This window comes from Equus asinus, chromosome 8, assembly GCF_041296235.1.
Source record: "Equus asinus isolate D_3611 breed Donkey chromosome 8, EquAss-T2T_v2, whole genome shotgun sequence".
Classification (NCBI taxonomy): Eukaryota; Metazoa; Chordata; class Mammalia; order Perissodactyla; family Equidae; genus Equus; species Equus asinus.
Window position 1 is genome coordinate 14332555 of NC_091797.1, and position 20214 is coordinate 14352768.

Consider the following 20214-nt stretch of genomic DNA (forward strand, 5'->3'; position numbering starts at 1 on the left):
TTGGGAGAAACTGGAGGTACAGGAGGATATCTTTTTTGTTGTTGTTAAAGATTGGCACCTGAGCTAACAACTGTTGCCAATCTTTTTTTTTTTTTCTTTTCTGCTTTTTCTCCCCAAATCCCCCCCGTACATAGTTGTACATTTTAGTGGTGGGTCCTTCTAGTTGTGGCATGTGGAATGCTGCCTCAACGTGGCATGATGAGTGGTGCCATGTCTGCGCTCAGGATCCGAACCAACAAAACCCTGGGCCGCCGCAGCTGAGCGCGCGAATTTAACCACTCAGCCATGGGGCTGGCCAAGGGGGATATCTTGAGCTTGATAATCAGCCAGGGCTAAATGACCATGGGCAGCTGCTTATGTATAAAGATGAAGGAAAATACTCTTCCTCCTCTCTTTATTGTCAAAGCATCCAAGATATTACATTTATGCCAAAAATTTCATAAGAATTTTGTTCAGAACTAAAAGAAATCAAACATTGGACAGACAAGATTACTCAAAAATGGGGGAGGGAGGGTGATTCTTGAGATTGGTGCTGTGCTTTTTCAGTCAACCAATGCTTACTGCCATCAGCATAGAAAGAACTCACAGAAGGAATCCATTCCTCCTCTCTACCTGGTCTCCAGGACCTTAGCCATCACTGTGTAACTTGAGCCTGGGGAGAGAGCCACAAACAGCCATGTGTGTTTTGAATGGCTGCTGGTGCAGCTTCAGAATCCTCGCCCAGGGCCAGGATTGTGGAGGGGCACAGGTGCCTGTCCACCCACAGATGTTCATCTCCCCTCCAAGTTCAGTGGGTGGGGGTGGGGGATGGACAGGGACTTCTTCGTGATTCCAAAGTAGAGATTCATGCTCGTTATACATCTTTTTTATTAGACATGGAAAAGGGTAAAAAATCAGATATGGAAAAATCAGTTCAAGAACCCAGTGCTGCAAACTTCTTTCAAGTTTTTCATGAGTACAAAGTATTGGCTTAAATGATAGCAAGCTGATCCCTGTTTATCCCAGCCTCATAAATTAGTAAAAAATCTTGTCCAGATCACTGGATTTTTATAAGCAGCTCACCATTCCCTACCATATGACCCACCACAGAGAGAATATGAAGGAGTTTCAAACTTACATTGGAAATGGCCTAAACAACAACCTGCAAATTTACGAGTAACTGAAAAATCAAACTCCTGATTGTTATCGCTAAGGTACAGTTTATTTTAGAAAGGGCCACGTATAAGGACAACCATTTCTCTTTACTGTAACAGAACCTCAAGTCTCAGCTCACATCTGACTATAATCTGTGCAAGCGCTACCTGACGGCCTGGATTGTTTTTCTGAAGTGAAATGCCCACGGCCCAGTCTCTGACTCAGCAGCCAACAATGTAAACTTTACTGATACACACTACTTGATCATTGTCTCGGCATGGCCACACACCTGCTGCGGGCCCTGGAAGATTCAGACAATCATTATGACGGCAGCCAAGAGACAAAGAACTCCTTCCAGGTCTTGCTCAAATCTCACCTTCGCCACTGCCCTATTGATTGAGTATTGCATTTGCACCCTCCCCAGCACGCCAGAGCCCCCTTACTCTCCTCAACGTTTTTTGTTTTCTGTAGTACTTTTCACTCTGTGATTTAACATATTATTTTATTTCTCACACTTCAAAAAAATTATGGTGGAATACACCTTACATAAAATTTACCATCTCCACCATTTTTAAAAGTACAGCTCGGTAGTATTAAGTACATTCACATCATTGAGCAAAGAATCTCCAGAACTCCTCATCTTTGCAAAACTAAAACTCTGTACCCATTAAACACCACCACCCCATTCCTCACTTCCTCCAACCCCTGGCAAACAGCCTACTACTTTCTGTCCCTATGAATTTGACTACTCTAGGTATCTCATATAAGTGGAATCATACAGCATTTGTCCTTTTGTGACTAGCTTATTTCACTTAGCACAATGTCCTCCAGGATCATCCATGTTGTAGCAGGTGTCAGAACTCCCTTCCTTTGGAAAGCTGAATCCTATTCCATTGTATGCATACACTGCATTTTGTTTATCCAGTCCTCTGCTGATGGACACCTGGGTTGCTTCCACTTTTTGGCTATTATGAATAACACTGCTATGAACATAGGGGTACAAGTATCTCTTCAAGACCCTGCTTTCAATTCGTATGGGTCTGCACTCAGAAGTAGAGTTGCTGGATCATTGGTCATTCTATTTTTAAATTTTTTGATGAACTGCCATACTGTTTTCTATAGCGGCTGCACCATTTTACATTCCTGCCAACAGTGTGCAAGAGTTCCAATTTCTCTCCATCCTTGTCAACACTTGTCATTTTCTGGAGTTTTTTTTTTTTTTTATTGTAGCCATCCTAATGGGTGTGATGTTAATATATTATTTTTTTTATTATGTATAGTGTCTGTCTTCCCTAGTCACACTGCTGGCCCAGGATATAAGCCCCACTAGCAGAGGGATCTTTGTCTATTTCGTCCACTGCTGTATCCTTGCACCTAGAACAGTACTTGGTATATAGTAAATGCTCAGTAAACATTCATTATGAGAATGAATAAACGAATGGGTGGTAGACAGACACACTGAAAGTATACTGGCCTTTACATTCCTTTCCAAGGAATTGGAATTACATTCCAAGGAATGTAAACATACACATACACACACACTGCCTTTACCCAAGTTACTTAGGACCTTTCGAAAACAATTATCCCTTTACAAATAGTTGCTTAGTGTCTACTATGTGCCACTACTATGTTCAGTATTATTCCAATGGAAATTCTGAAACATATGAGATTCAGTTTTTTGGAGAGCTCATAAGAAATCCATAAGTAAACCAACGAGACAAGCTACAGTCCACAGAAAGCGTAGTTATTATCTGGCATGGAGAACATCCAATGCCCATTTGATATCTCTGCTCAGCTGTAACCAAGATATCTCAAAATGAACTCGACCAAGAGATGGGAGCTTCCGGAATAAACCTGCTTCTCTCCTATGCTCCTTCTTCCCATCTCAGTAAATGGCTGCACCCAGGTGCTCAAGCCAGACACCAGGGACATATTTTTCCCTCATCCGAACCTGGGACTCTTCTCATCCAGTGGCCAATAATAATTATTATAATGACTCACATATATTGAGCATTTATTCTATGCTGGGAACAGATCCACGTTCCTTGCATGTTATTAACTTAAATTCCTCACAATCCTAAGAAACGCAACACAGGTGAGGAAACAGGTTAAGTTCCTTGCCCAAGGTCACCCAGCCAGGAAGTGGTGGAGCCAGAATCTGTACCCAGGGAGTCTTGCCCCAGAGGCCATGAGCTGAAATTCCACACTATTCAGGAGACGCCTTCTGTTTCAACCTCATTTATTGAAAATCATTCTAAAACGTATTAGATCACTTTCACTCGTGAATATCATTTTGACAATTCAGAACTGTACAGGTCCTTCATCTCTGGATACCTGTAATCATCATGCAGCTTGGATAATGGAGGTACCAATGATCGAGAAGACCGGACAGTGTCTATGGTGAGCCTAGGCCCTTACCGGAGAGTTGTTCTTAGAACTTTTTTAATAGAACTTTATTTTCCTGTGTTTTGATGTTTTTTCTACAAAGTGGAATAAGCCAGTGAAAAAGTAGTTTAACTAAAGTCTTTGATTAACTAAAACTAAGTCGAAGTAGAGACACTGTCATTAATATCAACAAGGCACATCCATTATAAATACCATTTAAAAATGGACAACTTTTTCTTCTTTGACGTTGTATTGATCTTGGAGGCAAAGTGAACTGGAAGGCAGAAGGCCCAAATCCTACTCTCATCAAATTAAATGAATCACAAACTTAAAAATAAACCACCATCCTTCTGGCACCGGCAGTGCCATCTGTAAACTGAGAATAATAAAGGCCAACAAACTGAGATTTCCGAATTAACGCTGGAAAAAAAAAAAAAAGGAATGTAATTACAAGCAGAAGACAACATGGGTGCGGGTCCAGAAAGTGTCACTTCCAAACTTATTCAGCGTCTAATAGCCACCATTATATAAGTTTACCATCAAGCGAACTCAAGTAAGATGCTTTTAAATAAGATGATTTTAACCCAAAGGGTGCATTTTAAAGTCCCCAGGGTGCCTTTAGAAAACAAAAGATGCAGTACCAGCCAGAAGCTATTCCTGCAGATCATATGGTCCTGAGAAGAGACAAGCACTCATTGTTACCAGAAAATTCAAGGTCACTGCTTGCAGTTTCCTTACCATCACCCCAGTGCTGCCTTCAACAAAGGACTGCAGTATCTACTGAAAAGTTGCAATTATTCCCCAGCTGGCCATTTCAGCCTCACTGGCCACTCCTCCCTCTGGAGAATTCAATTACTTCGGACATTCCCAAATCACAACAGCAAATGATGTTTTCTGGCCCTTTTTTTCTATGACATCCAAAAAAAGATGGAGAAAGTAAAGAATAATCACAAACCAGAAGCAATTTCAGCTTAAGTATGATTTTTAGACAAGCAGTACTAGATATGAGTACACGCTTAAGGGAGGGGGGCTCTAAATTTAACCTGATTTTTAAAAAATACTTGGCCAATCTAATGTTTGGACCTGCATGGATTTTCCCCTCCTCTCCCCTCCACTACCTCCAATATCCAGCTGAGACTTCTGAAATGGAAAAGGGCCTCTGTTGGTCCTTGCTGTTAAAGCAAAAGCATTCCAAAATGAGCCTTGGTTTTTCTTGCAAAAGAATGTGCTGTTGATTAAAACAACAAGACAAAACCACACGCGTGCATACACAGCCTGATCTTCACCACCCAGATGGCAGCCCTCTGTCAATCTTCCTGGAGACAGCCAGGCCCAGAGCAGCCCGCGCAGCTTCTGCCTGCACAGCTGGTCAGGCGTTCATGATTTCTGGTGACCACAGACCAGCCTAAGCCATTCCTACAGCTCAGTACATTATCTGTAATATGGTCATGAATACTTAAAACATCTGTCAAGGAAGTCCTGTTGCCTCATAGGTGTTAGCTTAATACCCTCCAAATTTCTTCAAAAGTAAAGAGAACTGTTGGTCAGCTGAGAGTGAGTGAATTACAACTAGGCACTAAGTTTCTTGCTCTCGCACCTCATTAAACGACCCTAAATCTAAACTCAGCTTAATACAACTGCTACACCAGATTAGGAACTCCTTACGGACAGGCTCTGGGCTTCCATTTCCTTTATATTCCCCTTGAGCATTCAGCATTCCATTTCTCCCACAAAAAGAATGACTTTAATTAGTCTTACTGACTAACCAATCTACTAACCCACTGAAGGACCCACGATGGGTTGAAAAGGGCGAGTCACGATCCCCGTGTCCTCCATGAACTATGAGCACTTAAAACATTTTCCCCTGTCATCTGCTTTCCAGAGAGCATTCAGCATTCTCCGGTGGTAACATTTCCCCGCCCTCTGATCTGCTTCTTGGGGAAAGAGGAGCGCTGGTCTCTCGCTGTTAGTGACCAAATGTGACTGCTGGCAGAAAGGTTCCGGGGCTTCAGTGTGGGAAGAGGCCTAAGGACCACGGACTCAGGAAACGACAAATAGATTTCACCCCTGTGCCAGCCCTGTTGGTAGCACTTCCCGGAGTCCAGGACTGAGAGGCATTCCAGGCCTGGGTGGAGCTCGGAGGGGAGCCGCTGAGATCAATTTACGGTGTCTGCCACAGGCTCCTGAGGGAGACCAGGCTCAGGAGGGAGCCGCGGCACAGAGCACGCATCTGTCATCCCTGAGCGCACTCTACTATGAGAGCTAAGCGACTTGCAGTCCACTATTGTCCTTACTTGACTTTTTTTAAAAGTTGAAGTGCTTCAGTCATAAAAATCTATTTCAAAACACTTGCCACGACAAATATTTTTTAAAAAAGTATTCCTTGAAAAGGACACCAGTTGAGGTCCCAGAGGGAGCCAAAGGTGGAATTTCTAAGCTCTTCCTCAACTGCACCTTGACAAGTACCACCTTTTGGTGCCCCACAGGTGAGAGGGTTAAGAAGGAGCTGGACAGTTCTCCAGCAGTTACCTGGCTTCTGTGATGGGACCGCATGGGGATGGGGGAAGGCAAAGAAGCCGAGGTATGAGAATCAAGTCAATGTCAGGGATCCCAAAGACGAAGGAAAGTATTCAGCAGAAAAAGCCAATGTGATGTTTGTTTTGATAGGAGAAATGGAGAGTCAATTTCTTGACTTTGAACCAGCAAAGCTCTCTTGATCAATCAGCCAATAGTATTCACTTGCTTTCTGCTCTGTTCTTAACACTGATTGGCCAAGTGGGCGTATACAAGGCAACATGGTTCCTTTCATACCAGCTTTATACTCTCTCTCCCTCTCCCCTGAGGTGGGCTGGGACGCCAGGGGCCAGGGCAGCTCTCTGGAGAGACAGAGTTGGCCTCCCAACATCTACTCTGTGTTGTCAGCCAACTGGCTCCCAGGTGAGGAGAACATTTTTGGCAGTAATCATAGTACACAGCAGGCAAGAGACCTTAAGAAAAGGCAAGGGAGAGGAGGCAGCCATGTGATTCCAGAGACAAATAAACGCAATTAGCTGTGCTGGAAACAAACTGAAAAGACTCAGTGGGAAGACGCTGACTCCTTCTGCCAAGAGAGAAAACCAAAGGAAAATTCATTTTAAAAGAAACCTTTTACTTCCCTGGGCAGCCACGGCCCAATGACAATCACATTTCCTGTCAAGTCCTTTTCCTTGTGGGTTTCTCTGACATTTCAAACACTATTACAATAATGGTGCTTTATCAGTTTCTCTGCCCAAATAGAATCCACTAATATTTCAGGCAGGTCCTTTCATTCCTGGAGATGACAATTCCAAGCCTTGCACAGCCATTCTGTCCCTGTGAACGTAAACAGACTCAATTTACAGCAACGGTCGGCCAGCTGAATCCACAGAAATCAATAGTCATGTCCCTGGGAGTTTGCTTTGCTACTCCCAGGATCCAGTTCCACGGTGTAGCATCAGCCACAGCAGAGAGATCTAGTGGCAGCCACGCAGCATGGGGTTAAAAGGACGGGCTCTGGAGTCAGGCAACTGGGTCTGAAGCCTGACTCTGCCACTTACAAGTTAGGTGACCTTGGCAAGTAATTTAATCTCCTTGTGTCTCATTGTCTTCATTTATAAAAGAAAGGTATAATGGTACCTGACTAATAGGGTTGTTGTGACGTTTAAAGCATTATAATAAAAGAGTCCTTTTCTTTTAGAAATACATTCTGAAATGCGCACAAATAATGATATGATTTCTGGATTTGCTTCAGAATCCTCTGGAGGTAAGATATACACAAAGAAGCTGGCCATGAGTTAATAATGTTGAAGTTGGGGCATGGGCATGTGGGGGCTTATTATACCACCCTGTCCACCTCCGCCTGTTTGAAATTTCCTATAATAGAAAGTTCAAGACAGAGAGAAGATAATACGGGTAAAATTGTTAGCACACAACATGTGCTCAAGAAATGTAAACTGTGATAGCTCAGAGAGGGTCTTGAAGACATTGTTTCTAGGTCAAAGAGGCACTGTGAGAGCAGCCTGCCCCTCTAGAAACATGAGTAGGTTCCGGGGCCAGCAATAGGGGAGAAAGGGCACCCACCGAGAGCTTCACTGTCACTCCAGGCCATGCATTATTGCCTCAGCTCTTCACCATCAAACGTGTTTTAAATTGATTATTTTTAGTACTCTGTGCTTTGAAAGTTTACTGAATCAACCATATCCACTAAATATTCACTACCCCATACCTTTTACTCAGATACACATCATCACAAGTCAGAGTTTCAAGTCAGCTTTAGAGGAGCTGGCAGGTGACTCCAAACCAAGCTGCTATCACCCAGAGGAAAGCAAAGCATTTCCAAGTTTTAACAGCTTGAGTAGCTCTCTGACGCACACATACCACTTTTATAGGCATGTGAAATAATGAAAAAATGCTCAATGCACATCGACACCATCTCTACATCCTGTCCTCTGCCACCAGAGTCTATGCCTCCAGTAGGTTCAGGGAACCGCATATATAAATTCAGTCAGTCCCAGAAAATCCTAGCTTCTGGAATCCCTTAGATAGGGTGATGAGCTGGACAGACAGAACACCCCACCCTGGCCGAATTCCAGGCTAGATACGCACTCTAAGGAAGCCCTTAACTAAACCCAAACTCGTCTGCTCCACGCCCTCTCACAAACAAGGAATCCGCCATCCCAGCTCTGCCACTTACTGACTCTAACGGCCTTGGGCTAGCCACTTCATCTCTGTTTTCTCATTGGGAAACCGGGATATCTCCCTCCTAAGGTTGTTTCAGGGAATAGAGATAATGCAAATAAAGTGCAGTGCACAAGGCCTGGCACAGAGTAATTGCTCAATACACAGTAGCCACTTTATATCTTATGTGCCTTTATGTACACATGGATGCATCATTACCTCCTTTGGAATCTGGTTAATATATTTAGACACAGTGTTTCTCCAGGCCACGAGACCTTTCACAGCCACATAATTATAAACGGTTTAATATTTTCTTTCTCTTTCACGTGACAAAATTTTGATGCTGGTGCACTCAATCTTGTCCTCCAGAGCTCCTGTACAGATAACTAGGTTGCTGCTGTCAATACCTACATGTTCTTTCCTACGGGATTCTTCCCTCTCTCCTTTCATACATGTTTTGTGACAGTGTCTTTTAAACAGAAAAATTATAAAAAGTAAAAAGGAAGAAGAAAAATGTGGTCCAATTCAAGTCTAGCAAGGCCATTTTATCACTATCATGAAATGCTTGCTGAATGCCCACTGTATATACACTGTGGGAGGGGGGGGTGTCAATGGGTGACATGAATGTGAATAACAAAGTGGGACCCCACTGGCACAGACTGTAGGGTAATCCAGTGGCAATGAGGCTTCTCCAGGGAAGTTCAGAGTGAACCTAAAATCTTTATCTCATCCTTATTCTTTATTTTCTCTCTCTCTTTTTTTCTTTTTAAGATTTTTTTATCTTTCCGCGCCCAGGATCCAAAGCAGCGAAACCCTGGGCTGCCGAAGCAGAGTGCGTGAACTTAACCACTTGGCCATGGTGCTGGCCCCCTCATCCTTATTCCTAACCTTACCTAAAACCAGCTCTCTTTCCCCCATCCTGATTTATTTTTCTTCATAGCATTTTTTTTTTTTTGAGGAAGATTGGCTCTAAGCTGATATCTGTGCCAATCTTCCTCCATTTTGTATATGGGATGCCGCCACAGCATGGTTTTGATGAATGGTATATAGGTCTACGCCCAGGATCTGAACCTGCAAACTCTGGGCTGCCTGAAGCAAAGGGCATGAACTTAACCACTAAGCCACCAGGCTGGCCCCTCTTCATAGCATTTTCACTACCCAAAATTATCTATTTCCTGATTTACTTGTTTATTGTCTGTCTCCCCCCAAGAGAACATATGTTACACGAGAGGAGGGATCTTGTTCATCTCTGGATCTCCGACACCTAGAACGGTGCCAAGCACAGAGCACACCCTTGAAAAATCTTTTTTAATGAATGATTTCATTTCCTTCTTCCTTTCTCCAAACACCCAACTGCAAAAAGGAACCTAGATCTGAAATCCTGCCCTATCTATTCCTTCTGTAGCTGAGCCCTGTGACCCAGTGCAGAAGACAGAGTATAAACAAATAAACATGTAAGATGTGAAGTGGTGCCACGTGATATGAAGAACAGTGAAGAAGGATGAAGCGATTTCCTCAGGCCTCACATACACATATACTGTTCCGACGTGGCCCTCTGTGCTGTTTATCCCATCAGAAACACCCACCTCTCAATCTAAATGTTACCCCAGCTCTCACTTGGGTTGTTGCTCCTGAATTATACTCCGACTGTACGAGTCACACTGACTTTCCCTTTTCTAAGCCGAGTGGCACAACCTACTACCATTGCTTCACAGCCCAGCACTTAATGTCTAAGGACTTCTCTCTCTTTCATGTGAGAAAAATTTGATGCTTTGAATGTATTATAGGCTCCTTAAGCCCAAAAACCGTGCTTCTGCTTCTCTTGTACCCCTCCAAGTATCCAGCCCAGGGTTAAGCACTTATAAAGTGGCCGAAAAGTCCCTGTTGATGAACTGACAGATTTAGCATTTGAACCCCTCCTCTGCTGCTCTGGGAGGATTCCACTCACACCATCAGAACATCTATTTGCTTTTTCTCCTTCTTTCTCTCAAGTGCTCCTCTGTCAGAATGACTCTGTGGCTGCAAAGATCTAAAATATGAACATCCCAGATGAGAGAGAAATTGTCAAGGACCCTGTGAATTGACAGCGGACACTCAGATGGTGGCATTACTTCTGGGGATGTATGCCCTAAACAACTAGTTATCATTCAGGATGTTTTAAAGAGAGAGAGAGGAAAAAAAGGCCATGCAATTCAAGAAATACCTACAGCACTTCATGAATTAACCTGAATCTCTTCACCAAACCAAGATTTGATGAATCAGTTTCTGCCTTCCTGAAATGCTGCCCAGTTTCACTGACATTCTTGGAGCTTTACCTGAACCCGTCTGGACGAGATTCTAGTACTGCAGCCAATTCCAGCATCGGCAGTAGCCCATGAACGAAACGGGCTAATTCCACTTTCTAAAGTGCTCCAGGTTCCTGGCAACTCAAGACAACAATATTAATGTCTTTATCTTGCTTAAGTGCAGGAGTAAAGAAGCTAAGATGAGATTCCTGGAATAAATTCTTTGGGCAGTCACATACACCAGGGAGAATACAAATTTTCTAATTCAAGAGCCATTTCACTCCAACATTGATTTTACATGATCCTCCCTTTTCTTCCATATTTTATACAACTTTACCAATCCTCTTTAGAATGCATCTAAAAAGAAAATGAGAAGATAGTTTTGACCAAGAAAAAGTTTCATTTCTCACAAAAGTATGATCTACGGGCAGTATTCGGCAGGGTATGTGTATTTTAATTCCATCTACAATTGGTTTGGGTAAGTGTAGCCCTCTTCCGGTTTCCAGACTGTAGACTTATCTTTAACCTCTTGGGGATTCTCTTAGACTCCAAAGAGCACGTGCTGAGGATGGGACAAATAGAGTTTCAAGCTACCGATGAAAACATCTTTCATCCTTGCTTTTCTTAATCTTGAACTACATCACCCTACAAGGATAAATGTTACTGCCCTTAATGCTAGCTGTCTCAAGACCAACAAAAACCTCTTAAGTCAATAACCCTCGCTCCAATCTCCCTCAAATTCTTACAGTCCTAGGAACAGGGCATTGGTTAAACTCAGGAGTCGGCTCAGCCTGGAACGGGGGAGAGCTAGCCTTGGCTCTTCTCTGGGTTTGCTCGTCTTGAAATCCTGAAGTCTCCCATTTCCTCTATTATATATTAACACTCGTCATAATTATTCTTAATCCACTCATTCAACAAATACTGTTGTGATATTGAACGTTCCTCACCTAAGAAACTAGGGAAAGTTTATTAGCTATCTAGACAGCTTGGAAGCTTGTACTCTCCCAGACAGGCAGAGAAGAAAAGTCTTCCACAAGCCCCAGGCTTAACTCACCCCGATCATCCAGCCCACTGACTCAGAGCAGACAGCGGTCCCCCACCTTTGGGGAAGTGGGGTTTCTGAATGTCATGTGGGATAACGTGAAGACTAACTTTTCCACTGCAAGCTTCTGAGGTGGTAGCCAACCAGCCCCCTCCTATTTATACATGGCCTGAGCTTTGCATTAGCCTGGCGATTTCAGCCCTGTGCACAGGTATCAGAAAGCCACGATAAACACTTTCCCCACCCATCTTTGAAGCAGAGTGTCATCTCAAAAACTTACCTCCAAACTGTAAATTCCACAAGGGCAAGGATTGCATTTTTGCTCATCAATCTATTCCCAGTATTTAGTACAGACCCCAGCCCTTAATATTTGGTGAATGAATGAATGAACAAGATATAATTTTATTGCCAGACCACTGAGAAGTCCATCAAGATCTTACTCCATAAGGGTTAGTGTTCAGGTTCCTTCTCAGCCAGGACTCCCTAAGTCACACCACGGATTTCAGCTGTTCGCGGCAGTAAGCATCACAAACAGCTCGGATGGGGTCTGGGCAGCAGAGAGGGCTTTCCTCCCTTCTCGCTGGGACACGGAGGGTTCCGGCCACACACACGTGGAAAGCTGAGCAGAAGCCACAAGTACTAGAGTGTTACGGACTGAATGTCTGTATCCCCCTTCCAATTCGTATGTTGAAGTCGTAACCTCCAGTGTGATGGTACTGGAATGTGGGGCTTTTGGGAAGTAACTAGGTTTAGATGAGGTCATTAGGGCTGGGTCCCATGATGGGTTTAGTGCCCTTATAAGTAGAGGAAGAGAGAGAGAGCACACACTCTCTTTCTCTCTCAGGCTTTCTCTCTCTCACTCGCTCGCTCTCTCAACCAGGAAGAGGGCCCTCACCAGGAACTGAATCTGCCGGCACCTTGATCTTGGACTTCTCAGTCTCCAGACTGTGAGAAATAAATGTCTGTTGTTTAAGCCGTCCCATCTATGGTATTTTGTTACGGCAGCCTGAGCAGACTAAGACGTGCGGCCATTTTCCCGCTACTTAAACTGGCCCCAGAGACAGGAGTGTAGAAGCTAGAGACATGCCAACAAACTAGTACTGGGGCAATAGGGAGCACAAATAGAGAATTTGGCCTTGCTTTCCAGGCCCAGCTCTGCTCCTTGGGCAAGTCACAACCTCTCTGTGCCTCAGTTTCCACATTACTGAAATGGGGTTAATAGTACCTGTCTCCTAGGATTGTTCGGAGAATTGCATGAGGTGGTACAATACACTTCCTAACAGTAGCAAGTGCTTAGTCAACAGTTGTTATTTTCACAATGCTGAAGCCAGACTCCTGCTCTAGTTGCACTTCCTTTCTCAGAGGGTCTGCTAATCACAAGAGACAGACAGATGTGCTAGACAGAGCCCTGTACAGTAATCAGAAGCCCTGGGTTTGAGTCCCTGTTTCCGCCATTTTCTCATCGCAAGTTTAACAAATTTCTTACCCCTCTCCAACTCCAAGTGTCCTTCATCTGTAAAAAAATACATGACGATATCTGCGTTCTACACTCATAGGATGGTTGTAAAAGTTGAATTTGACAAAGTAAATAAAAGCCCTTTGAAATCGGTCCAGCAGATGTTCGCACAGAAATGTTGAAGGAGGTAAATTTGTCAATATTAACTAAATAACTTTAAGGCTCTAAAACAGTGTTTTTCAAAATTTTTTGACTGCAGTCCATTAGAAGAAATATATTTTACATTGCAGACAGGCATATATTCATCACTAAAACAAAAGCTTAACAAAATGATACTTATATTACTTTGATATTTGGTTCTCTTTTTTTACTTTTCTTTTTTTTTTTTTAATGAAGTCATGAATTTTGCAAGTCATGGTCCTGACGCTCAGGTCTCACCAGGCATCAGAATAATCTGAGGAGCATTTAAAAATCTGATGCCCAGGCCCTACCTACCGAGATTCTGAATCAATGGTTTGGGGCGGGGCCAGGACATCAGCATTCTTAGACAGCTCCATGTGATGCTATTGTCCGGCCAGGACTGAGATCCATGGAACTAATGGTTCCTAGCTCACAGCTGGAAAACCACTGTGTTATTTACATCCCAATCTACTAAACACTGCACCCAGAATGCTGGCCCCCACCCCATTGAAGGTCTGCTGGTTACTCTGAGTGGATTACTCACTCCTGTGGCCCCAGTGGGCATAAGGAAAACACAGAGAGGCAGGAAGATCAAAGCCCAGGCTTTACGGGAGGGCCCCCTTCTCCTCCCAGATGGCCGGAAACCCCTTCAGAGCAAAAACTGGAGTGGTTTCGGAGGATTTTGTTAAAAGTGAAGGGATGCCTACAAGAACTCTTTGCTTGAGTAGGAGGGGCGAAGGAAAAGCAAAGGGAAACTGGCAGACTTCACTGCCTGCTCAAGCAGCAGAGGAAGCTCTGATCACGCACGGACAGGGGTCCAAGGAGAGCCTGGAGATAAGCTCAGTGCCAGGGGGCTTCCTGGCCTGGCCATCTCCTCCTTCCTGATGTATCCAGATTAAACAGAAAGTTCCTCCATCCTCCGTTCATCTCTGCTTTATACAAGAGAGGTCTGGGGGACTGCCCTGGTCACCTGGTTGGAGGGATCTGCAGCCCACAGTTAGCTGCCTAGCAGGACCAGGGCAGAATCTGGGCCAGAATGCAGAAGGAACCACGGATGCTGGAGGTCATCAGGCTATGTCCTTGCCCTACTCTGGGACACCTGGATGGGATCAAGAAATCTAGACTGGTCCTGTACACAATGGGTTAAAAACCAACACTATCTGTTTGAAGTACAGCCCCTGGATTTACTAACCGGCCATAATACCAAGAGTTACCAATTACCAGGCAACTTCTGTGTGCTAAGCACTTTATATACTCTACCTCACTGAAGTCCACAATCTCACTCTCTTCAGACATGCATTTTATTATAGAATCTCAGGTCTAAGAAACTCAGCCAGGGTCGTGCCAGGATGCGAATGCTGGCTGATCCTCACTCCAGATCCCATGCTCTAGACCAGGATTTCTCAGCACTCCTGACATTTGGGGCCGGATAATTCCTTGTTTTGAGAGGCTGTCCTATGCATTATACAGAGCTTAGTAGCATCTCTGGCCTCTATCCATTAGACGCCAGTAACATCACTCCCTCTCTAGCTGTGACAATCAAAAATGTCTCCAGAATTGTCAAATATCCTGAGCAGGTGCAAAATGCCCCCTTCTCCATTAAGAACCACTGCTCTAGTCTGACCCACCATGCTGTACTGTGTCCTGGTACTTTATAAGTACATAATCCACTACTCAGAAGGCAGATAGAGTGAGAAGAAACACTGCCATGGAGGTGACCATCAGAACACTCCCGGAAAATACGGTACAACAGCAATGATACCTCCTATCCTACAGTTTAGTATCACTTCCAATTTACAGGTACTTTGATAGCCCTTATCTCCTTACATGGCATCCGGGTGCACAGAGGGACCTAATCCTGAAAGAGTTAATCCATCTCAAAAACACGAACATTATTGAGCGATCTATATATTTAGCCTTCTCCAAGAAATTGAGGGAAAAGAACATGGAGGCAAATTCATATTAATCCTTAGCCCCATGAGCCATTAGGAGAAAAAACTTTTGCCAATGCATCATCCTGAGAGCACCTTGTATGAACTTCTGGAAGACAAATCTATTCCTTGGACCCCTCTCTACCTCCTGCACAAACTTGCCTAAAACACAGAGAACTCTCACTAATGTCGAACATTTCATGAAACATCTATTTCATAGCAATGCCTAATTGATTAAAAATAAGAAAAAATTATATTCTCACATTTTTGTATCTTCCTAATTTACATATTTTAATAAATTTCACAAATCGGAAAAAAATTAATGTCAATATTTACGAAAGAGCTGAGAGCCTAGTGCCAGGTGATTCTTCCCTGTCATTTAAAAAACAAAGCTGAGCAAAACTCAAGTTTAACTGAAACAAATAAACGTCCACCAGAATCACCCCTTTCAATACAGGCCATGAGAACTGTAGCTATTTCATTAGAATATTTTATTGGATCAAGGAAAAAAAGTTACAGGAGAAGCTATTAAATCTTTTTCTTTCAGACTTTCACCAAATTATTATACCTAATACACGATCAAAACAGGAATGTTCATTTTTAAAAACATCTGAATTCAAAATAAAGTAGCTAGCTACAGTTGTTGTTAAGGTCACTCCTGAAGAACTGCTAAGAGGCCAGAGAGTAAAAGCAAAATGTTCTCATTCACATATTTATTCACCAAGCCCAGCCAAAGAGAATAGCATTACCTGGGAAATGATAAATTTGTACATGGCTTCAAAGGAATCTTAACATGAAACTATCAATGAACAATATTAATAACAAAATAGCTAGAGAGTGTCAGGCACTTACTATGTATCAGGCCCTGAACTCAGTGTTCTACATGCATAAATCTTATTTAATCTTCATCCTAACCCCATGAGTACCTACTCATTAGCATCTTCATTTTAAGGTAAGAAAACTGAGACCAAAAGAGATGGAATAACTTGCCCAGGATCGCAGCTAGATCAAGATTCAAGCGATGGTTGTACAAAGCTTTATGTTAGATAACCTGAAAAAAAATTGGGAATTCAGGCAAACAGCGGAAGAAAAGGGATATCTTAAGTTAATTTTTCACACTGTGTGTCATGGAATCCCAAAACTGAAGTGGATTTTCAGCACTCATTCTCTTCCCCTCGCCTCTAGATAGATCCTTTCACATAAAAACTCAAGTGCCAGGCATTCACTACATACGGATTAAGTGACTTTCTGGGTATCTTTTTTGGTGAGAAAACAAATCTTTTGTTTGTTTTGTTTTCTGTAAAATGCACAGTGATGGAAACTGCCTGGTAAATACTACCTGGAAGGTGGAAAGAAAGGCTTATTTTCTCCAGCCCAACAGGCCATAACGTATGACAATAAGGTGATAAGACCAATTTTGTGACATACAGACCAGGGCATAAACATCCAAATGAAAGCTGCACCTCAATTACTTTCCAATCCTAACCATGTACACGTACCTTTACTGGACGTCCCCTTTAAGGCTGCCAGTCCTTCAAGAGGACTTTCATTACTCTAATGGGCATCCTTCCTATTGCAACCTCAATTCCCCACCTCAGAAGCCAAAGGTAGCCCCACACACTATTTGGCTTTTTCCCAGCTAAGGAAGGTGTGCCATCAAGGAGGTAATTCAGTAAATGCGTTGCAAACTCTGAAGGCAACTCCAAAGCAGGAACTCCAAAATTATTCTCAGCAATGACAGCATCACTAGAATTAGTACCCAGCTTGCCAAGAGGAGGCTTCTGAAGGGGAGAAACACTCATTTGAATGTACAAATACTGGCATATTTATTTTAACTTTTGGATAAAGAATTGGAAGAATCAGCTAGCTTTATGGCCAAGTGAATAATGTGCTGCTGCGATCATGATAATGCAGATTTTGGTGCAAGGTTCCGACCACCCCCTTAATGAAAAAAAGGCTTGTCCTGAAATGATACTCATGAAACGAATAAAACACTTTCCCGTTAACTTGCCTAATTACTGAAGAGATTTCCTTTTCATGAAGAAAAGAAATGAGCTAGTTGCCAACACAGTCCTTGATCTGCCCAGAAAGTTCAGTCTCCGTGTGTGTCCGAAGATGGACCTACATGCAGAGCACGGAAGAGAGTGGGGGGCATCTCTCTCCCTTTGCCCCCCAAAGCCCAGGAACTTTCCAATGGAGAAATCCACAGAATAGGATTCCCAGGTCCTCGGCCTTCCTGCACTCTAGCTGTTACACCAAATAATTAAACGAATTACCATACATAATTAACCATATAGGACAAGTTAATGTGTCAACATTATTTAACTAATTAAAGGGAGCCAGGCACCCAAGGCAAACAACAGGAAAAAAAAAATAAAACAACAGACTGCACTGGTCATTTGCTTACCTTTAGACACAAACTAGGAGACCCATCCACTGGGGTCCTAAGCAGCCTAGCTCCCTGCCAAGTCACCTGGTCAAGGGCATAGCTCAGGGGAGGGTACAGAATGTGGACATCTGAGGAGGGCAGTCAAGGGCAGCCCACCTTCCTATTAACTTCAGTAAAGGGACCCTCACCAACACAACCACCCAAACCTGTACAGTGCTCCTCCTGTTTACTCGGTTGTGGAATGCTGTGCATTTGTGGGCGTGTGTGTTTGTGCGTGGGCACTGCTGATTTTACTCCAGTTTCTCCTCAGAAACAGCCTCTCACAGAGCACAGGAGGGTGGGGAGCAAGTAGTATATGTGAATCTAAAAATGACACACACCTTTATTATGAGTTATGCCTAAGGCACACACACAGGTAGATCTTACCTGTATATTTGTAATCTCACTTCATAACTATTCAAGCCCAGACTCTTCTCATCTGGTCCCTGGGCAAAATCACTGCTAACCCAGCTCAGAAATATGGGGTGCTACAAACAGCTCGTCCGGGCCCGCGAGTGTCCCCCTTTCCGGTCTGTGCCCGAGGGCCCACAGCTGCACAGGATGCTGCGGTGACCCGCTGCCTTCAGGTCCCCGCGCGGGTCAGGAAGGGGCGCCCTTCCCGCGTCTCCCCGCTCAAGTTCCCATCACTCCCCGAGCTCGCTGGGTGCAGAGTCCCCACCCGTCACCGTCTGGGGTTGCCTCGTCGTGCTCTCTCGGTGGGTGCCTTCTCGAAGCGTCCATGACCTCATTCCACCGAGGGGGCTGCGTTCCCTTGGCCGAGATGGTCCCCGAGACCCCACCACCAACCCAACCACCTCGGATCCCCGGCCGCGGCGTTCCACCCCTCCAACCCCCTATCCTCCATAACACAACCAGCCGCTCTCCGGCTCTCCGCACGACTCTCCGTCCCGCGCCCGCCCCCTCGAAGCCCCCTCCACCCCTCCCCTGAGAAACCACCCGCCTCGCCCCACTCTACCCTTTCCGGGGCTCCCGTCTCTCGGGCTCCCCCTCCTGCCCCGCCCGCCTCGGGCTTCCTCTCCCCTGCGCTTCCCTCCGGGTTCTGTTCCCCTCCGCCCTGCGGAGGGCGCCCCAAGAATGCCCACAGGACACCCCTCGGTCCGTGGCCCCGGCTCCCGCACAGGAGTTTCCCAGCTTCGCGGTCCTGACTCTCCCGCCCTCCGGGCTCGGGCTCCCAACATCGCGGTCCTGACCCCTCAGTCCTCCAGGCAGGGGCTCCGGGACTCCCCAACATCGCGGTCCTGACCCGCCGCCTCGCCCTCAGGACTCCGGTTCTGGGAGTCCCCAGCCTCGGGGCACTGGCCTCCGCCCCCCGGATCGGGCTCCTCCACATCGCGATTCTGAAAGCCCCTCCGTGCTCTGGCACCGGGTCTCCCCAGCATCGCGATCCTGACATCCCCGCCCCGTGTGCTCGCGCCCCGGGGCTGCCCGACATCGCGGTCCTGAACCCCCGCCCGCCCCTCCACGCGCCTCCCGCGGCGGGACTCACCGGCAGGGGCGGCGGCCGAGCCCGTGCGTGCAGCCCAGCCCGGCCAGCCTGCGCCCGGCTCGGGGCCCCGGCTCCGAGCTTCCCGCAGGCTGCTGTGACCGCGGCCGGCGCGGCACCGGGGAGCGACCGGGAGGAGGGGACCTGGGGGCGGGCGGGCCCCGCCCGGCGCCGCCCCTTCCCGGCCCGGGGGCGGGATGCGCAGAGCCGCGCTCCCCCGCGGCCGCCGGGGCCGCCGCCGCCGAGGAAGTTGTCTGACGCCTCTTCCTTCCACCCAGGGCTCAGACCCGCGCGGCCCCCTCTCTGCGGCTCAAGGCCGGAGGGGTCGAGAGACAAAGAGACACGTTAGCTGCTGTCCTGTTTTTTCCAAGAACCCACCCCAGGGGCCGTTTCCCAAGTCTTTCAGGAGGGGAAAAACAGCAAACTTCATCTTCCATCTCAAGACTGATTGAAAGCCTGGCCTTCTCTCACCACTCGCATCTGTGCAGTCAGGGTCATTCTGCCTGTGAAACCAGGTTATAACACCAAGGAGGGCCCTTGCAGACGCACACACTTTCGCATCCCCTGGATACATACACCCGCGAAGGACTCGCCCGGTACTTATGCGCCACACAAACACACCTCTTACAGAGACATGCTAGGAACCCCTGTCTACACCCTGTCTCCTCAACCACAGCACCCTAGCTGGTCCTTAGATAACAATGACCTACACATACAAGAGGTAGGGAGAAGAGGAATTCCATGTCTGCTGGTAGACTTGCTCCCCACCCACGACGCTGTCTATATTTTACCATGAGAAAAATACACTTAGGATGTAGGAGCATCAATTAACAAATCAAATTGGCTTTGCTGTTACAAAGCCATCTTCATTATCTGAAAGAATAGGAACCGATCAGAGCCTAGGAAGATGGCCTGCACCAAGGCTACTGGAAGAGGTTCATTTAATTCATTTCATTACTTTTCTGAGACCATCAGGCCCAGCTCGGGTCTGTTGATACCCGGCACTTTTCCATTATACCACTGGCTTCAGTAACATGCTAACAACAGCTCACATGTGTACAGTGCTTTCATTTTTCAAAACGTTTTAAAATCCATTATTTTATTTATCCTCAGCAAAAGATCATGAAGCAAAGATAGTGGGTTATCCAGTGGGGGTTATTTTAGTTCCATGAAT

The 20214-nt window shown here is 45.5% G+C and overlaps 1 protein-coding gene across 2 annotated transcripts in view; it reads right to left on the reverse strand.

The window, feature by feature from the left end:
* The window catches only part of PAQR8 (progestin and adipoQ receptor family member 8), a 40460-nt gene extending 21263 nt beyond the window's left edge, over positions 1-19197 (reverse strand). The window contains exon 1 of one of the 2 annotated variants that reach the window (XM_044776847.2): positions 19044-19197. The gene's annotated coding sequence lies outside the window, so the exon portion shown is untranslated. Of the gene's footprint in view, positions 1-17923; positions 18434-19043 lie in introns of those variants that run through there. The other variant, XM_070514773.1, reaches the window with a different exon arrangement.
* Between the last annotated feature and the right edge of the window lie 1017 nt (positions 19198-20214).